At 40.7% G+C, this 20,153-nt stretch overlaps 1 pseudogene; it reads left to right on the top strand.

Moving 5' to 3' along the window:
• The first annotated feature begins 1,304 nt into the window (after positions 1–1,304).
• Positions 1,305–15,065, top strand: LOC137287234 (uncharacterized; annotated as a pseudogene).
• The last annotated feature ends 5,088 nt before the right edge of the window (positions 15,066–20,153 follow it).

Below are 20,153 nucleotides of genomic sequence, written 5' to 3'. Positions count from 1 at the left end.
TACCAAACAAGTCGATTATTTATCATGCGTTCCATGGTTTTGCAAACGCAGCTCGTTAGTGAAATTGGTCTATAATTCGATGGATCAGTATGATCACGTCCAGGTTTAGGGATGGGTACAATTATGGCATCTCGCCACGAGGGAGGAAATTTTGCAGTTGTCCAAATGTCATCAAATATATGTAAAAGTGTCTCTAAACAGGATTCTGGCATGTGCTTCAGAAGTTGATAATGTATACCATCAGCACCGGAAGCAGTATCGTGAGCTTGGTCAAGAGCAGTATGAAGTTCATGCATCGAAAAGGTTTCATTGTAATCTTCCCCATTATCTGAAGTAAAATTAATATATTTCTTTTCCTGCTGTTTTTGATATTTTTGGAATTCAGGTACATAATTTGATGAGGAAGAATGTTTCGCCAAAGTCTCACCAAGTTTATTAGCAATATCTGATTTATTAGTCAATAACTGATTCCCATCTTTAAGATGGTGAATACTAGATTTAGAGCCCTTACCTTTTATTTTCTGGATCATGTTCCATACCTTTGAAATTGGCGTACGTGAATTTAGTTTTGAAACGTAATTTTGCCATGACTGGCGTTTATTTTGTTTAAAAGTACGCCTTGCTTTAGCATTTAAAATTTTAAATTTGTTTAAATTATGCACCATAGGATGGCGACGGAAATAATGTTCTGCTTTTTTCCGTGCCTTTCTAGCTTGTTTGCACTCATCGTTGAACCATGGTTTTCTTATGTGTGGAACTGCAGAGGACTTTGGTATACACTCATCAGCTATGGAATTCAGTTCATCAGAAAAACATTGAATAGCATCAGGAATGTCAATAAAAAGTTCAGGTTTAAGTTTTTCAGCACACAGTGTTTCATATAAAGCCCAGTTAGCTTTTTTAAAATTCCGCCTTGATGAAGAAGGAACAGCAGATGGAGGTACCGATTTTAATATAGTAGGAAAATGGTCACTTCCACAGAGGTCGTCGTAGACTGACCATTCAAATTCATTAAGTAGATTAGAGTCTGCAAGAGACAGATCCAGAGAAGAGTAGGTGCCGGTTGCAGGATGCAGATATGTGCTCGAATCATCATTACATATGCACAAATCAGTATTGAAAATAAAATCTTCCAGTGGTTTACCTTTAGTGTTTATATTTGTACCACCCCACAGTGGATTATGGCCATTGAGATCACCCATTATTATACAGGGTTTTGGAAGCTGGTCATAGAGAGCTTGCAAATCAGACAGGTGAAGTGTTGAAGAAGGCGGAATATACAACGAGCATACTGTGAAGGCAACATGAAGAGTAAGTCTCACTGCAACGGCTTGAAGATTAGTTGTAAGTGAGACAGGGCTGTGTATAACATTCTGATTTACAAGGATTGAAGATCCTCCAGTGGCCCTATCACCTGGAGGAGAGAGAGAATGATATCCAATGAACTGACGTAAGTTAAAATTGTCTGCCTGCTTCAGGTAAGTTTCCTGTAAGCAGAAAGCTGATGGTTGTAAATCCTGAATCAACAGCTGTAATTCATTAAAGTTGGTTTTTAGTCCTCTACAATTCCACTGGACAATACACGGAGAAACTGTTTCTATGGGGGACTGATTGGGGATCTACCCCTGATCTTTTTTGTTGGTGACAAGCTACGAGCTCTACAGAGGATGTTGTCAGAAATATCCATATCTTCAAGAGATCCAAACTTATTATATATTTGGATTGTATTTTCTGCCGCTTTTGAGGTTCTGCCCTTATGGTATTTTTTGCAGACTCATTTATTGGTTTGAGTTTTTGTTTTGGTAGTTGCTTCCCATTATTCCCAGAGGAAGGTTTGCAAATGGGCTGTGATGATGATTGTTCCTGGGAAGATGGCCGAGACTGAACTTCTTCTCTAACAGTTGTTGATGTACATACAAGAGTTTGCGTTGACTGGTCAGGACAGTAGATTTCGGGTGCAACAGTGTCAACGCTGATGAAGTGGACACTGTTGAAGTTACAGTTTGATTTGTTGATGTTCTCGCAACTGAAGCATAGGATTCGTTGGGTTCTGATGTGTGAACAACAAGTTTCTTTGCATCAGCAAAACTAAGATTCCTTGTGAATTTGATTTTATTAATTTCCATTTGTTGTTTCCAGATCGGACATTCTTTTGAAAAAGATGAATGTGTTCCAGAGCAGTTGGTGCATTTTTTAAAGTTGCTGTCACAGTCTTCAATAACATGAGTTTTTTCGCTGCAGTGAGCGCATGTAATAGCATTTGTGCAGTTGGTAACACCATGACCATACCTTTGGCATTTGAAACATCTCAACGGGTTAGGAATATAAGTATCAACATTGAGACGACAATATCCTGCTTTAATTGCTTTTGGTGCAGTTGGAGAAGGAAAATGGAATAGGTAGGTGTTTGTTGGTTTAGTTTCTGAGTTTTTTCGAGTTGTGAATCGTTTCACAAAAATCACTCCTTGTTCTTTCATTTCTGTGGCTATATCTAATTCACTCATGTCGGCAAACAGTTGATCCCGGTCTCTGACAATTCCTTTGCTAGTGTTCAAAGTTCTATGTGGAGATACCGAAACTGGTATTCCAACCAAAAGCTGTGTTGACATCAAATTTGTTGTTTGTTGTTTCCTGCTGCATTCAATGAGCAAAGAACCTGATCGCAGTCGTTTGATGTTTGGGACTTCACCTGCAATACCTTGGATACCTTTTGACACTGCAAACGGATTTAATTTTAATGGTGACTTGTCAAGTGTCTCAAGAACTAAAAATCGTGGCCAGTATTCAGTTGAGTTAGAAGGTCGTTGGTCATCATCATCACTGTCCAGTTGACGTTTGTTTCGTTTTTGGGGGGTTTGTATTCCATAGTTAGTGTAGAAGGTTCATCATCCGAGCTCCCCACCCACCACGGAGTATCACAAGGACAATGCTAAAAAGCAAGTGGGTCTCCAACTTGCAGCACCAAGGATACCCGGATGATATACTCCAGCAGAAGAATTATAAATAATTAATCTACCAGATTGGCCCATGAGCCACCGCCTTCTGGGCATAAGACTCTAGGCAAGGTAAGAACTTCAAAAATGCATTTCAAACTCAGAACATATCGATGAACAATAAGGCCAAGACCGAAATTAAAATGTCCAAATACAATTTGTGCAAAGGCACGTATATATAGTCCATGCACAGGGCTTGGCATGACCAGCCGATTGGTTGAATCGGGCCAATTCAACCACCCGTCTAGGTGAAGTAAGGGCCGAAGTGGTGTGTTGGGCAAATGAAACGCAGTTAAAAGCCCATCTGCCCTCAACCACCAGGATCCCGTCCTCCACCGACACGGGACGCAACCCACGGCAAGCAGGTTGCCCAATTTAGTCGCCTCTTACGACAAGCATTGGGGTGCTGTGAACACATTCTGTCCCGGGTCCACACGGGAGAAGAGCACTTAGCGTTACCCAGCACCCACCACGAGGAGGTGGCTCTTCATGGGTGCCTGCTGTATGGAAGATGATGGTGGGATATAAAGTGAACACAGAGTAATTACAACATGTCGAGTCACGCGGACAGCCACAACTTGAAGATGGGTATCAAGTGAAATAGGACTATGAATCGTACCCCGACTCACCAAAATAGAAGAGCCTCCAGTGGCCCTATCACCACCTGGAGAATACCGATGATAACAGTCATAATTCTTTAAATCGAAGTTATCTGTGGATTTCAGATACGTCTCTTGTAAACACAGTGCAGATGGTCTGAAATCCTGAACCAAAAGTTGTAAATCTGTGAAGTTGTTTCGTAATCCTCTACAGTTCCACTGTAATATGTGCGAAGAAATCACCTTTTGGGGGCATTAATTGGGGATCGACCCCGCCCTTTCTTTGAGGGCGATAGGCTATGTGTCCTGTGCCGAATGTTATCAGACACATCCATTTCTTCAAGGGAGCCATATTTGTTAAACAACTGGATCTTGTTGTCAGATCCTTTAGATGGCCTGCCACTCTGCGACTTTAGGGACGATTCCGTCCTGGGTTTTGTTTTGTTTTTTACAACATGTTTTCCATTTGTTTCTGATGACGTTGACTGAGATGACTGAGATGACAGTACGTTTTGACAAGTTGTTTGGGAGGAGGTAGATTCGAGGATAACAACTGAATCGGAAGTGAACGGCATTCGTTGAGGAGACTGTGTTGTTGTCCATGTGTAAACTGTTTGACATCCAATATCTTTACATGAAATATGCCGACTAGCAGGGTACTGGGCAGACTGTGAAGTTGGTCGTGACACGGCTGCAGAATAGGAAATGCGTGTGGATTCTTCTTCATCTAGAACGATTTTCTTCGCATCTTTAAATGAGATATTCCGTTCATATTTGATTTTAAGTATTTTTGACTCACGCTTCCATGTTGGGCATTCCTTTGAAGACGACATATGATCACCGCCGCAGTTAACACATGAAGGATCGTTCGTACACACATTACTGTCTGCACAACTACCAGCACAGCAATGGCAAGCAGCTGGTTTAGTACATGTGTTGGATCCATGGCCAAAACGTTGACACTTGTAGCATCTCAGTGGATTAGGAATGTAAATATCCACTTTGATACTACAATATCCTGCTTTAATCGAACTAGGAATTTTCGGAAGACCAAACGTGAAAAGATATGTGTTGGTCTTAAAGATTTCACCATGGCGTTTTGAAGAAAAGCGTTTCACAGCTACAACATGTTGGGTTTTCGTTCTTGCAAAATGTCATCCTCTGTCATGTCAGCAAGGAGATGACCATTATCACGCACTATCCCTTTGCAGCTGTTCAGGGACCGATGCGGGGAAACCACCACTGGAATATTTGCGAGGGTCTTGATGGAAAGAAGACTAACGGCTTGTTTGTGTCGTCTACATTTTATCAATAGACACCCACTACGCAACCTTCTAACATCTTCAACATCGCCAGCGATTCCTTGAATTGCCTTTTCAACAGCAAAAGGATTTAGTTTCAATGGATTACCATCTACTGAAGTGATAACCAAAAATCTGGGCCAATTTTCATTAGTCACAGGAGGCGTTCGCGGTTCATCAGTATCATACAAATCATTAGATTCGTGTGAACGTTTTTTCATCGGGGGTTCCATGGTTGTAGTGATTTTGATTCATTCCCCTAGGTCCCCACCCACCACGGAGTGTCAACAAGGACGATGCCTTACGCCTGCGGATCTCCAACAGGGGATACCAGGGGAGTATACTCAAGTAAAACCATCATAAAAATGGTTTACCAGATTGGCCCATGAGCCACCGCCTTCTGGCATGGGACTCTAGGCAGGATAATATAACCAATAAGGTACGCAGTAGATATCAAAATTGCCAATACCGAATAATAAGTACAATGTGCAATAACCAATAAGGCATGCAGTAGATGTCAAAATTGCCAAAACCCAATGAAATGTGCAAAAATATTCACCATGCACAGGGCTTGGCGTGACCAGCCGATTGATAGAACCGGGCCAGTTCTACCACCCGTCTAGGTGAAGTCAGGGCCAAAGTGGTGTGTTAAGCAACAGGAACATGGTTTCAAAATCCCATTGCCCTCAACCACCAGGATCCCATCCTCCACCGACACGGGACGCAACCCACGGCAAACAGGTTGCCCAATTCGGTCGCTCCTTGCGACCAGCAATGGGGTGCTATGGACCTAGTTGACCCGGGTCCACACTGGGGGTTTGAAGAGCTCTTAGCGTTACCCAGCAATCACCACGAGGAGGTGGCTCTTCACGGGTGCCTCTGTGTTATGAGGCCAGGCTCGTTATTATTTACTCACAGTAACTGTCCTGTTAATCAAAGCTAGCATAGTGTCAATTTATAAAAGGGTGTCTATTTTGCGTATATATTTTAGTTGTTTTACCTACTTTCAAAAAAAAGGATCTGTAGAACTGGATATTTAGGTAACCCTTAAACGACATTCAGTTTGCGGTTTTAAGGTCAGACCCTTTCTGAAGTGAATTACATATTACAGATTGTTTCATTGTCGCGTGGTCGATCATAGCGCAGTGATGCGTCTCAATAACCATGTCAGGGATCATGCTTCCCCTTTTCGAGAGAAGCAAATGGTACAATAGTGATGACAATGCGACACCAAAGCTTTAAGAAAAGGACCGTTGTCAGGATTTCTTTAAGTAACCTATGTAGTCAAAAGAGCAGTTCCCCGCCAACACATATTCTTGTTCGGACGCCTATTATTTGGTATAAGTTTTTACTGAATTTGAAATGAACTCAAACACACGAATTTGAATTGACTGACGTTTGGTTTAATGCATCTATCTATGTACACGTTAAATCCTCAGCAACATATGTTCTTGTCTTGAAAGACGATCAACCCTACTCATTCGTTAAACTGTCTTAAGTACTCGATACTACCCGAAATGTCCTGACTGATGACGGCACATGTGCCAATAACTGACGTGTCTGTTCCAAACTAGAATCGAAATTCGCGTTCATTTAACACAAATGCTGTTTGCCTCTGGTGTCAAAAGACACAAATGAACACGCGAAGGCTGTAGCAATGGGTTTGCTAAGTACATGTTTCAATACGTTTGTGAATGGTCAGTTCATATACTTCAGTGAGAAATGTCAATGAAACATTTATTAAATTTGTTTACTCTACTTTCATTTATTCAAACTATGTTATCATTTCTAAAGTTTGAATGTTTCAGAGACGCCAACGTGTAGCATCACCAGTAAGCAGAACACTAACTCACTTGTCCAGTACCAGGATCTGTCCCTTACGGTGGATGTACGAGACTACTACTGCTCCACCGTCCACAACATATCCCTCCTGACCGGAAATGTGACAACCCTGCTGACGGAAGCTGACTCTGTACCAAGTGTCACGGACAACACCTCATCAGTAACACTAAATGTGACGGACTCCCATCTGGGCAAAGTAGGACTGGTGTTTAGATGTGACAGCAGTCAGTGGAGTATAGAGTGTGCTGGGGTGACTAAATTCGGTTAGTCTTAACGCATCCAAATGAAACATATAACCAAGTGTATAAGCTGGTGTTGATCTAGCTTCTAAATATAGGAAAATAATGTAGTAACCATCAAACGTTTTGACTTACTATCCTCTCACTTCAGTAAACTGTTCTAAACTAGATTTTTGAAATACATTCTATTCTGTTTATAAGTACTGTTTAGTTGTCGGTCAAGAATTTACTGTTTGTGAACTCTCACTCTTGAACGCAGTTTATCTCCCGTCTGTCCGATATACCCCTCGCCGCATCCAGTGCACTTTATGACATATATGAGATTCTGAGGTGCGTCTGTCATATTTTCATGTACTTCGAAGATTTGATCAGTTTTGAACTGGTATACATTTCCCTCTATTAGATATTGGCGTGTATCACAATGTGATCTCTCGCATTTGGTTACAGATTATGTTTTTTAACAAGGCTTTTACAAAGTTTGCCATCTTCAAAATTTGCTTGATAATCTTTCCATGACCATTGCTTTTAATCAACTTGCCCTCTGATAGTTTATCTATCTCGTACGGACAGGCGAGGTTCATAAACGTTGGTAAATAGTTAAGGATTTCGAGGGTTTAAGGTGTATACAATTGGAAGGACAATTCATGATTTTTCCTTAATGTTTAGCAGTTCACTTCTGTTCAGTTGATTTGCTTTAGCAAGAGAATAGTTCACTACTTGCCTCGCTGTTTCTGTGTTAAATAAAACTTTTAATTCATTTAGCCTGAAGTCTACACGGTCTGGATTTGAAACTATGTTGCATTTTCTTCGCGCTAAAGGGTAAAGAACACTGTCTGTTGTGTGGCGTGTGTGACATCAATTGTAGTCTAGATACTGTTTTGAATCTGATACTATATAATGTATATCCTTTTACAATGTTGTTTGATATTGAACCGTGCACGTCAAGGAAAGGAAGATGTTTACTGTTTATCTCTCTCGTAAAAGACAAACTTGGGTGTAAATTTTGTAGCATGTTGGAAATCAAATTCCAAATCACTTTCACTTCGTTTCCAGAGAATAAAACAGCAGTCATCTAAGAATCTATTCATTGATGTTGAAATTAAATAGTTCGCCAAACGTCTCTTCTATTTTAGAATATAGTTCCTCTAAGTATCCTAGAAGAAGGGTTGCATAGGTATGAGCCATATTTGTGCAGTACCATTAACTTGTTTATAATGGGAACCATCAAAACGAAAAGTGCTATTGCTCAGGATGAGCTTTATTCTTTCGGTAATGAATTGCTTAGGTATTCGATCTGGAATCACAGACAGACCTTTTTGTAGCCAGTAGCTCATAGCTTATATTCCTAGATCATGTGGACTATTGGTGTAGAGATTAACAACAAAACTTATCAAGTTTGTACCCTCCTCTACTGATTTGGGGAGACTATTGAGGAAATCAGTATTACCCTGTAAATGGGTTTTGACGTGTTGGGTGAAAAAAGAAACGCACGGGTAATTTTTCAACCCACTTTAATCCCAGTCAGACTATAAAAATATTATGACACCAAATTATATTGAATACTAGTACATGTTTAAATGAGGAATCAGTCATCCAAACATATCACCTGGTAAAAACAGTAATCATAAACACGTAGGTTGACAGATTTGGATGGGAAAACGTGCAACGGTGTGGGCGACATTTTTTTTTCTTAAAACCGAAAGAACTGACTAAATGCTTATAGAGGGAAATCTTACCGCCATTCATTAAAGAGGTAAAATCTTTCCCGTTTACGAACAGATACAAAATTTTCAGCAGGATAACGGCACACCTCATACAGAACGCATCACAATGAACTTCTTCACCAGCCAGAATATAACCGTGCTTCCATGGCTCTCTGTATCCCCAGATTTTAAACCACTTGAACACCTTTGGGATTATCTTGATCGACGGCTTTAACGACGTCAGACGCTTCACAAACTACGGCAAGCATTGTAGGATGACTGGACTAGAAAACCCTGGATGCGGATCCGAACACTTATTCCGTCTATGCCCAGGAGATCCCAATCAGTGCTCCAAGCAAACGGAGGTCACAACCGGCACTGGCATTAAAGCCGGCTCCGGTGCAGCGCTGGGGTTGTCGTGACATAAACGTACCTTCATTTGGTGCAGCTTCCCATTGACCCTCATCATACAAAGCTTGATATCTGTGAGGGGTTTATTTACTGTGCTATTGTCATTCAAAATACAGATATTTTGTTCCCAGATGAATCTCGGTGCGTTTCGTTTTTGAGAGAGTGTATATCTTCAAAATTGCTTAACCTATGTGTTGGACATTGTGGCCCCGCAATAATAGGTAGTAATTTTAAATCATTCGCAGATTGGGTTTTACTGAACTTAATAACCGCACTTTTGTGAATTTGAGGAAGTCTGTAGAAGATAATTTCATTCGATTCGAAATTAATCAAGTAATCTTTTTTTACTGGAATAGGAGTGACGTATATATTTTTTTTAAGATTGAAGATTACTATTTTTCCGAGCCTTCTGGAAGCTTAATATATACCATGTGTAAGAATGTCTAGTGACAGCTGCAGATAATAGTTGGTGTCCATGAAAACTGTCACAGGCTCCGTCTTTATCGGACTTTTGATTCACAATGAATTCATTTTGGAGAACGAGTTTAAGGCTTTCTGTTTTTACCCGAAATGTTAGATATACCTTTATAAGAATGTTCTGTGAAAGCGAATTCCTTATATTGCTCAAGGACTTTATCAGGGGCTTTATTTTTACCAGCTTTAGGTGTGAAGTTACTTTTGCTTTTAGCGAGCGTCACATCTTCAGTACCTATGTCATATTCAAAATGGTCTCTATATGTATACATATATGTTGTGTTTTGGTACACACACGCATGCATGCATGCATGCATACATACATACATACATACATGCATGCATGCATGCATGCATACATGCATACATACATACATACATACATACATACATACATACATACATACATACATACATACATACATACATACACACATGCATGCATGCATACATACAGACATACATACAGGCATACATACAGGCATACATACAGGCATACATACATACATACATACATACATACATACATGCATGCATGCATGCATACATACATACATACATACAGGCATACATACAGGCATACATACATACATACATGCATGCATGCATGCATATATACATACATACATACATACATACATACATACATACATACAGGCATACATACAGGCATACATACATACATACATACATACATACATACATACATACATACATACATACATACATGCATGCATGCATGCATGCATGCATGCATGCATGCATGCATACATACATACATACATACATACATACAGGCATACATACAGGCATACATACATACATACATGCATGCATGCATGCATATATACATACATACATACATACATACATACATACATACATACAGGCATACATACAGGCATACATACATACATACATACATACATACATACATACATACATACATACATACATACATACATACATACATACATGCATACATACAGACATACATACAGGCATACAGGCATACATACAGGCATACATACAGGCATACATACATACATACATACATACATGCATGCATACATACATACATACATACATACATACATACATACATACATACATACATACATACATACATACATACATACATACATACATACATACAGGCATACATACAGGCATACATACATACATACATGCATGCATGCAGGCATATATACATACATACATACATACATACATACATACATACATACAGGCATACATACAGGCATACATACATACATACATACATACATACATACATGCATGCATGCATACATACATACATACATACAGACATACATACAGGCATACATACATACATACATGCATGCATGCATGCATGCATGCATACATACATACATACATGCATACATGCATACATGCATACATGCATACATACATACAGACATACATACAGGCATACATACAGGCATACATACATACATACATACATACATACATACATGCATGCATGCATGCATGCATGCATGCATGCATACATACATACATACATACATACATACAGACATACATACATACATACATACAGACATACATACAGGCATACATACAGGCATACATACAGGCATACATACAGCCCCAAAGAAACCGGAATGTAACATCACCAGTGACAACGACACAGAGGTTCTAACCCTGCATGAGGAAGTGACATTGACCGTGGATGTTACTGCGTATTACGATATACGGGGCTCCTACTGTTCTGTAGATTCAAACTTCACACTGCAGACAGGTGACGTCTCGCAATTACTACATGCTGGTGACCAGGGTCTTTCACCAATAACATTCAATGTGACTGAAACACACTTGGGTGGGGTAAGGCTGGTATTCAACTGTCAAGTGCAACACTGGAATCTCAGCTGCGGCGGTGTGACCCGACTCAACAACAATGAGTAATGTGTGTTTCTTGAGTGAGAGATCCTAAAATCACAAACATATGTCCCGTGCCAAAACACAATAATGCTTATATGTAACGATATCCTGCCACGGGTTACCATTATCCTGTCATTATTTGGTTTGTTCTTAATTGTATTCCATCTGAAGTGTATCCTTACATCATGCCCAGAATCTAAATGCTGAGTTTGCCATTCATGAATAATAAACTGGAGCTATCGATAGAACAACCTCTTGTAAAAATGTCATTCCGTAAAAATAATTACGTAAATTTATTGTTTATCCAATAAACACTACTGTGTAAGTGTATTGGCATATTGTGAGTGGGCGAGTCTGAGCTTTACGTCGCGTATAGCGATATCACGGCGGAGGGCACCGGAGATGGGCTTCACACATTGTGTCCATTGTACACTATGAACGTAATTGCATGATATTGAAAAATAATTTATTTATTCAAACCTACATGTCAATATTACCTTTGTGTGAATGATATAAACTATTTTCAATATCAAACGATGATTTTTACCTTGCACATACCAGAAGTATTTTAGGCTCAGAACTGTACGATGCCCACGTACTATAACTGTACTCATTGTGCATGAGTAACACAGTAATCTGATTCAACTTATCCTCGCAACCCTTGGACACGACGCTACGTGTATTAATTCAAAAATCGTATTTCCATGGCGTGACTTTACTTTCAACAATTCACTGTCACGTTTCATATCAGTCCTTGCCAATTTCCAAAACAATTCATATTTAATACGTTGCCCTCATCACAATTACTTGCCTTCTTTCGATCGACTACACGGTCGCGTGTCCTAATTTCTGGATATGCGGCGGCGGCGGGTGGTTGTCGGGTGACAGCTGAGTGTAGCAGATGTTTATACTCCTTAACATTGCCACGGGTTGCTCTCGTCGTGTTGATCATATTTTCCACATTTCATCTCATATCACTTTTGGGTCTAATTGAAATTATATATCATGCTCTTGCTTAAACTTCCCCTATGTTACAGAAAGAAAACCACTGGACCAAGTAGCGACATCCTCAGTGCTAATCAGTTTTGCTTCTGTAGTTGGCAGCCTGGTTCTAATCGTCGTCGTCGTCGTCACCATCGTCATCGTCTTTGTCGTGAAGAGAAAGGTAAATCGAATAAAACAACGCTCGTCAGTTCAATCTTGTTCGCCTCCATACATAACTGTGGGGCAACGCACAAGTGCTGCTTATGCTGCCGTGGAAGTGAGTAACTCCATACGACTACCATCTGGTCCAGGTCGATCCCACAAGGTAGATGTGATCGATGCAGGAGGTTATGCTTGTGTCGGAGATGTCGTCACTAACGTTGAACACACATCTCCTTGGCCACCAAGGGATGAATCTGATGAATTATCTGCACCATCTGCAGATAGGCCTAAGAAGGAGATAGGTGTCATTGTACAGACGATTGTCCCAGAAGATGATCAAGCATGTGTTAATGAACTGTATGCCTCTGTAAAGAAGCTGGAGTATACGACAACAAAGAGTGATACTACATCAGTATGATAAGTCATCATTTTATTGGATCAACAGTATGATTTGTTCTGTTTCAAGTTTCGGAATTCAATTACATTTCACTATAGTTCATCTTTTTGCTACTGAAGTGACGGGCGGTGAGATAGCCTAGTGGTTATAAGTTTTTTCGTCACGCCGAAGACCAGGGTTCGATTCCCCAAAATCTGAGAAGCCCATTTCTGATGTCGCCCGCCGTGGTATTGCTGGAATATTGCGAGGTTAGATAGGGACATGGTTTCATTACTCTGTAGGTATAGTCATGGAATGAAAAGCCACACCGTGTAAGATTGTAGGTACAGTGAAATACGTTGGGAATTCCTTATGATGTAAATAATGTCAGTTATTCTGGTTACCAATACTTGGCTATATACATGGGTCAGATTGTTTCTTCATTGTACACGTGTACATATGTAGGTGTAGATATATGTCATGTGTTGTCAGTATAGACTACACACTAACCAGAGACCCCAATGCTGTGATCAGGGGTGACTTCATGAATCGTGTGGTTAGGTTCGTTTATTGCCAGCCAAAGTAGCGGACAGCTGTTGAAATTACGAAAGTTGTTTTCGTAATATCAGTTAACTGGATAGATAACCGGTATCAGGGTCAAAAATGAACGAACGACCTGCTCTTTTGTAGTTTTATAGTCTGTGATTGTCCGTCACAGCACCTTGCACAACACCTGATATGGTAGTGAACACCAGTGAAGAAGATATAAGTGTCTGAAGTGGGAATGTCCTTAGCAATACATACAAACGTAAGAGTTGGGGATGCATCTGTGTAGGGTGTATAGTGGGGTGGGGGTGGATAGTGAGTCTTCACGCAAGACAGGACACGTTCTTGGAAGGAAACAATTTACGTTGTTTAAACAGTATACGTTTTGAGTCACTCGCGTCATACTTAGGGAATAGCTATTTCGTTACGAACTAAGAAAATATACTGAACCGTAAAAGAAACGCAAGTTCATTTTATTGCCAACATTCAGTTCAATACTTTTCTCGCAGTAAAGCATATTAACCTATTATCAAACCACGGTCCCCACGATGACTTTAATGTTGTTTCCGTTTTTTCTTGGTGAAATTGCCCAAACGCGACCTTAGTGATGCAATTTTGCTTTTTGCATGACATTTTCGTGCTGCTCACAAAACATGTGCTTTTCGTGCTTGATGGGCCCTTTATAAGGTACGCCATTCAGAAACATCGCACATTACCAAATGTAACGGGAGATAGCTGAGAAAAGATGCCAAGTGTAACTCAACAGCAAAGAGGGATCGCCATTGGGATGTTGCAGGCCGGATCCACAGCAACTGTGGTCGCCAGGCACTTCCAATGTCACATTGCGACAATCACAAGGCTCTCGGCAAGGAATCAACAGACGGGAAATATTCAGGATCGACCAAGATCTGGACGGCCGAGAGTAACAACGCCAACTCAAGATGGCCACATCCAGGTTACTCACCTTCGTAACCGACAACAAAGAGCGACGCAGACGGCTTTAACCATCCAAGGACCACGTCACCACATCTCTGCAGACACCGTTCGTCGTCGACTGAGGGCAGCAGGCATCAGATGTCGACGTCCTTATGTAAGGCCGATTTTAGTGTTACCGCCAACAACGCTTGCAGTGGGCCAGACAACATCAACGATGGCGGCGTCAACAATTGCAGTGTCAACAATTGAGGAATCCAGGTTCAACATGTCTCACGCCGACGGCCGAGTACGTGTATGGAGACGACGCCAACGTTGCGTTGTGGAGGCTGACCGCTAGGCAGGAGGAAGTCTGATGGTCTGGGGAGGCTTCAGCTACCACCACAGAACACCACCTGTGTTTCGTCAACGTGTGACTGCTGTCGTTTACAGAGATCAAGTTCCCAGCAACACGTTGTACCCCTTTTCCAAGCACAGCGTCCTCTCCAAATCTTCCAGCAAGACAATGCTCGTCCTCACACGGCACGGGTCTCCATGGACTTTCTGAGAGCTAACAGCATTCCTGTACTGCCCTGACCCTCTCTGTCCCCCGATATGGCACCGATAGAACACGTGCGGGAAGAAATTGGAAGAAGAATGCACACAGCTGGTCCACCTCAAAACCTGAGGGATTCGGAAGCACGGTTGACAAGGGAATGGAATCAACTGCCACAAGCCTTCTTCCAGAGACTTGTTGACTCGATTAGACGTCGCTGTACTGCCTGTGTCGACAGCAATGGCGGTCACACACGTTACTGATTACGAGACTCTGTTTTGTCATTTTTACTGTTTATGGGTGCTTATTTTTTTGTTACCAGAGATGAATTTTCCATCAGAAATCATGCACCATTTCATCAACAATCATGTGTCTGTTGTTTTTTCAATTAATTAAGGTTATGAGTACCCAAGATAGCAGTGTAAGATTTTTGAAAACCGACCTGCGTTTCTTTTGCGGTTCAGTATAGTTCCTATAAAGTGCCTGCAAGAATTACTAGAGGTTGTAGTATTCAACGACTAAAAGGATGGGGTGGCAGCCGTGACGGTTTTGCTGAGCGTGTATCTCAATGATATACATTAAGCGATGTCTACTTTTTCACTTACGCACTGGGCAGACCAATACTTGAATATTGTGTTTTGGGGAGATTCCTGCAGTACTGCTTAACACTTTCCACTGTAAACGATTCCAGAAAGAGACGAAACCTCCAGAACAATGGATCTGGATGTCAAACACCTGCTCCTAAAATCCTAACATAAGTATCACTCTTTCGTAATTACTGTCTTGCCTGTGCTTGAAAATCAACTTATTATATATTTGCAGAAATGCACGAGAGATGGGACATAATACTGCAATGTGAAGCAATTTGGTAAAGCTCCACGTGTGTGTGTTAGCGCGGCATGTCATCTCTTTGTATGTATTGGAAGTATATGTAGTAGGTTTACATTCAGTGGTATATATACTGAGTTGATTCCGACGAAGGTTACTATGGGTGTCCATGCGCGAAGCTTTAGACGTAACGTACTGTAGTGCTGACTCCTCTCTCCACACTTTACGAAACCCTTATCAACCTCTATATGTTTACTGTCGTCCATAAGGCAACTATACCCGGAACAGAATGGACCATGGCCCTCATAAATCTGGAGATTCGAAAAGACTTCATCAGTGTTGAACTTGTGAGCCAACCCACCCGACTAAATATATCCAGTGAATTATATCCGTTGAAGGTGTAAATTACTAAATGAATGACATTCTGCCATTATGCAATCCGAGTAGGAAACTTACGTATTTGTTTTGCAATGTACATAAATCATCATCAGTGGAACATGTTTGGATTTTTCTCCTCATGGTGGATTCCCTTCCTTTTAAGTGGCAGTCAAATGCATCCAGCGCTTTACCTGTTCGAGTAGATTGATATGTCTGTTATGAAAATAGCTGTACCTCTTCGTAATGATCAAAGTCTGTCTGCTTTCACTAAACCCTTCAGGCGTGCTCTGTTTGTTTGGGTTAGGGTAGGTTTGCTTTTGTTGGTATTGTTGATGTTTGCTATTTTAGATGTATTATGACCGTGTCTTAATACGTGCTTTAGCCGAGTAACCAGTAATGAGTCAAATGTATTGTTATAGATATAACACACGTGATTATGCGAGGCATAACATTATTTAACGGGGGAATGTACATGTGGGGAGGTCTGATGAATGAACATGTGCAATAATTTCCATTAAGAGACGCTGGCATGGAACGAACATGATAATATGTAGCTAAAGTAGTATGGTCACTAAAATATTATTTGGATTCTGGATTAGAGTTTTCGGTATCGCGGGGTTTAGCGGATCTATGCTGGTTGCTACATGCGTTGTAATGCAACTTTTGCCTGAAGCCATGAAATCCTTATAATAAAATCAATAACTGAATTACTTCGAGACTCAATTATCTGTTAACATGTTTTAACGTGAAGGGTCAAACGAAAACTCTCTATAAATAAAATCGAACGTTTCATGGAAACTAGTACACTGCACCTCACGTTTTCTGTTTTGGTAGAGTTTTCTTTTTCATTAATTTTTAATCCCTTATCATACTGCACTATATACTAAACCACATGAGACTGTCTTCGAACTCAATACATGACATTCTCTGCACATACCAAAGAAAGCATTGTGCAATGATTGCACAATTGGTTCTCTCCCAGAGTGCACAAATGAAAACGTCCATTAGGGTTATTGCTTCTTATTACCTTGCACTGTACTGAGTTGATGAAACGAGTACTTGTTGTTTTTGATACTGCTGAATTGTAGGTACATAAGTAGAAGAGGAAGAATGTTTAGCGAGGATTTCACACAGTTTATTAGCAATATCTGATTTATCAGTAAGTAACTGATCGCCATGTTTAAGATGATGGACAGCAGATTTAGTACCTTCACCTTTAATTTTCTGGACCATGTTCCATACCTTGGACATGGGTGTCCGAGAATTTATTTAGGATACATAATTTTGCCAAGATTGGCGTTTGTTCTGTTTAAAAGTACGCCATGCTTTAGCATTTAAAATTTTAAATTTATTTAAATTATGCACCATAGGATGGCGACGGAAATAATGTTCTGCTTTTTTCCTTGCCTTCCTAGCTTGTTTGCACTCGTTGTTGAACCATGGTTTTCGAATATGTGGAACTGCAGAGGATTTTGGTATACACTCATCAGCCATGGAATTCAGTTCCTCAGAAAAACATTTAATAGCATCAGGAACGGCAATAAAACGCTCGGGTTTAAGTTTTTCAGCACACAGTGTTCATATAAAGCCCAGTTAGCCTTTTTAAAATTCCGCCTTGATGATGGTTGAACATCAGATGGAGTTACAGCTTTTAATATAGTAGGAAAATGGTCACTTCCACAGAGGTCATCGTGGACTGACCATTCGAATCAGAGCAGAATAAGTCCCTGTCCCAGGGTGTGAATATGTGTTGGAACCATATATTTATATTTACACTACCCCAGAATGGGTTGTGCCCATTTAAAACTCCCTTTATAATACAGGGCTTCGGGAGTTGGTCATATAGAGCTTGAAGATCAGTTTTGACAAACGTTGAAGATTTCGAAATATAGAGGGAACATAGTGTAAACGCTACATGTAAAGTAATTCTCACTGCAACAGCTTGCATATTAGTATTAAGTGAAACGGGGCTTTGAATAACGTTTTGTCTGACTAGAATGGATGATCCGCCCGTGGCCCTATCACCCGGAGGTGAAAAACAATAATACGCATTAAATTGACGAAGGTCAAATGTATCTGTTTGTTTTAAATATGTCTCTTGGAGACATAACGCTGAAGGTGTAAAATCTTGGACTAATAGCTGTAATTCATGTAAATTAGTCCTCAATCCTCTGCAGTTCCACTGTACAATATTATTGGAATAAACTATCTTTTGGGGGGATTTATTGGGGATCTACCCCGCACTCTTTTGGAGGGCGACAAGCTATGTGCCCTAGAATGGACGTTTTCAGGAACGTCCATGTCTTCAAGAGACCCGTATTTATTGAACAATTGAATTTTGTTCTGTGATCCTTTAGGAGGTCTGCCACTTTGTTGTTTTGAAGCATCAGGCTTCGGCTTTGGTTTACTTTTCACCGTTTGTTGACTATCAGATGTCGATTGAGACTTTGAGTGTGACTGAGATGATGATTTGTGATCAGAAGACCTTGAGGTACTAGGAAGTGATTCCTCAGTCTGTGATGATATAGCAGTGTACAAATGCTGTGGAGAATCGCAATTTACCCAATTCAAGGTAGTTTGGCAGCCTGTGGTTGATGTTGTTTTAGAGCTAGAAGCTGATGATGTTTTTGCTACTGATGCATAACTTTCTATAAGATCAGATCTCTTTACCAGTTTTTTGGCCTCAGAAAAAGAGATATTTTGAGTAAATTTTATTTTATTGATCTCCGTTTGCTCTTTCCAAATAGGACACTGTTTAGAAAATGATGAATGGTCGCCTGAGCAATTGGTGCATTTTTTATAATCGCTGTCACGATCTTCTGTTGTGTGTGTCTTCTCACCACAGTGAGCACACACAACAGACAATGTGCAAGTATTTACACCATATTTCTGGCATTTAAAACACCTTAGCGGGTTGGGGATGTACGTATCAACTTGTATGTTGCAGTAGCCTGCCTGTACTGATTTCGGAGCATTTGGACATGAGAAAGTAAACAGATACGTATTTGTTTTGACGGTTTCGTTGTTTCAGCGAGTTGAAAAGCGGTTGACATATGGTACACCTTGATCCTTCATTTCAGATCCTATATCAAGTTCCGACATGTCATCAAACAATCGATCTCTATCTCTCACGATACCTTCACTTGTATTCAAGATTTTGTGTGCAGAAACCGTGACGGGAATACCCACGAAAGATTTAATATTCTTCAGATTTGTTGCTTGCTGCTTTTTCCCGCACTCGACTAGCAGGGCACCCGAACGTAAGCGTCTTATGTTCTTCACGTCCCCAGCAATGCCTTGAATACCTTTGGATACAGCAAAGGGGTTCAACTTCAAAGGTGTCTTCTCAGGAGTCTCAATCACAATTAAACGTGGCCAATACTCAATCGATGTAGACGGTCTATGGTCAGTATCAACAGGGTCAATATCAAGTGGACGTTTTGTTTTTTTTGTTGGAGTTTCATAAGCCATGGTTAGTGTAATACGGTTCATCATCCGAGCTCCCCACCCACCACGGAGTATCACAAGGACAATGCTAAAGCAAGCGGGCCTCCAGCTTACAGCACCAAGGATACCCGGATGATATACTCCAGCAGAAGAATTAGAAATAATTAATCTACCAGATTGGCCCATGAGCCACCGCCTTCTGGGCATAAGACTCTAGGCAAAAGTTCAGAACTTCAAAAATGCATTTTAAATTTCGAAAAGCTGAATGAACAAATAGGCCAAGACCGAAAGTAAAAATCCAAATAAAAATATATATACTTCATGCACAGAACTTGGCATGACCAGCCGATTGGTCGAACTGGGCCCATTCAACCACCCGTCTAGGTGAAGTCAGGGCCAAAGTGGTGTGTTGGGCAATGGAACACAGTTAAAAGCCCCAGTGCCCTCAACCACCAGGATCCCGTCCTCCACCGACA

Source organism: Haliotis asinina, chromosome 1 (assembly GCF_037392515.1).
Source record: "Haliotis asinina isolate JCU_RB_2024 chromosome 1, JCU_Hal_asi_v2, whole genome shotgun sequence".
Classification (NCBI taxonomy): domain Eukaryota; kingdom Metazoa; phylum Mollusca; class Gastropoda; order Lepetellida; family Haliotidae; genus Haliotis; species Haliotis asinina.
The sequence above is the reverse complement of the archived record's forward strand: the minus strand, read 5'-3'. Positions and strand labels throughout refer to the sequence as shown.